This window comes from Ipomoea triloba, chromosome 13 (assembly GCF_003576645.1).
Source record: "Ipomoea triloba cultivar NCNSP0323 chromosome 13, ASM357664v1".
In the NCBI taxonomy this organism is placed as follows: Eukaryota; Viridiplantae; Streptophyta; class Magnoliopsida; order Solanales; family Convolvulaceae; genus Ipomoea; species Ipomoea triloba.
The window spans coordinates 24,278,555-24,280,086 of record NC_044928.1 but is presented as its reverse complement, the minus strand read 5'-3'; positions in this window follow the sequence as shown (position 1 = coordinate 24,280,086).

The window sequence follows — 1,532 nt, the reverse complement described above, 5'->3', positions numbered from 1 at the left end:
ACCAACATTCTTGAATTAAATGTGTGCACACTTAAATAGACATATACACACAACCCTAGAATGCACACATAACATACACTACAATATAATGGAGTCACATATATTGCATACCTTAGCCCCCAAATGCACATATTTATAGATGTACACGAATCTATACTAGGGTGCACATGGATGGAATATGAAGTGCATATGTATGGAACTGAAAGTGCACAATCCTACCAAAAATACCATCATGCGAGAACATACAATCTTACCAAAAATATACACTACAAAAAAACGTGGAAATAAAGACGGATTTTGCGACGGATACATTCCGTTGCTAATTTAACGACGGTATTGCGAGGGATTAGCGACGGATTTATTTATTTTCAAAAAATTGGAAGTTAGCGACGGTACATTGCGACGGAAAATGTTGGTCGTTAAATCCGTAGCTAAGTTCAAGCTAAATGAAATTCAATTCAAATTTTAAAAAAAATAATAATAAATTAGCGACCATAGTATCCGTCACTACATATAACGACGAAAAATTCCCACACTAAAATTAGCAACGGAAATATCCGTCGCTATTCTGTTGCAAATGTTGTCCAAATATCATCGTCGTGGGAAATTAGCGACGGATAGTTTGTTAGTGTAGCGATGGAATATTCCGTCGTTGTTCCATCACAAATTTCATCGTCAAATCCGTCGCCGGAAGCAATTTAGCGATGAATGGTGTTTGTATAGCGAGGGAAATATCCGTCGCTAATAGCGACGGAAAACATTTGGTCGTAAAATTCTAGCGACGCGGGTTTTTGTGAGGCGATGGATTTTCCTTATTTAACGACGGAATTTGTCCGTCGCTATTTCCGTATTTTTTTTTGTAGTGACATCTCCTCAAATCATGCATAACATCAATGAATAATAATATTAGGATTCTAAATACACAAAAAATTACTAATTCACCCCTCCATAAATATATGTAAATAAATAATCCAACAAATCTAAAAAAAATCATGACCATACACAAACCTAAGATCAAAGGCCATATTAATCCTTAATTCTCATGTAGCTATGGGTTCTCATACGATCCTATATATATATATATATATATATATATATATATGTCAAGTCGAGTGCCGATCAACCTATGCCAAGGAGAAATGAGAACGCAACATGCGAGCAAACATTGTACGGGCCTTGACAAGGCAACAAGGGCGGTCTCTATCAAATAGGATAACACAAGAAGATATAGATGAAGAGAACAACTGATCAAATGAAGAAAAGGAAATACTATTCAAGTTCAACAAAATACATCGACAAAGTAGCCAATAAAACGAAAACTCGACCTCCGTGGCCGGCTCCAAGGCCCCAATGCCGACCTCTGTGGTCGGCCCCTAGGCCCTAAATCTGACCTTTGTGGCCAACCTCGAGGCCCCAAGGTCTACCTCGTAACCAGCCTCGAGGCCCTAAAGCCAGCCGTGAGGCCGATGACGAGCTGGCCGACTGAGACCCAGGAAGTCGGTGGGGAGGGGGGGGGGGGTTAAACTCAGCCA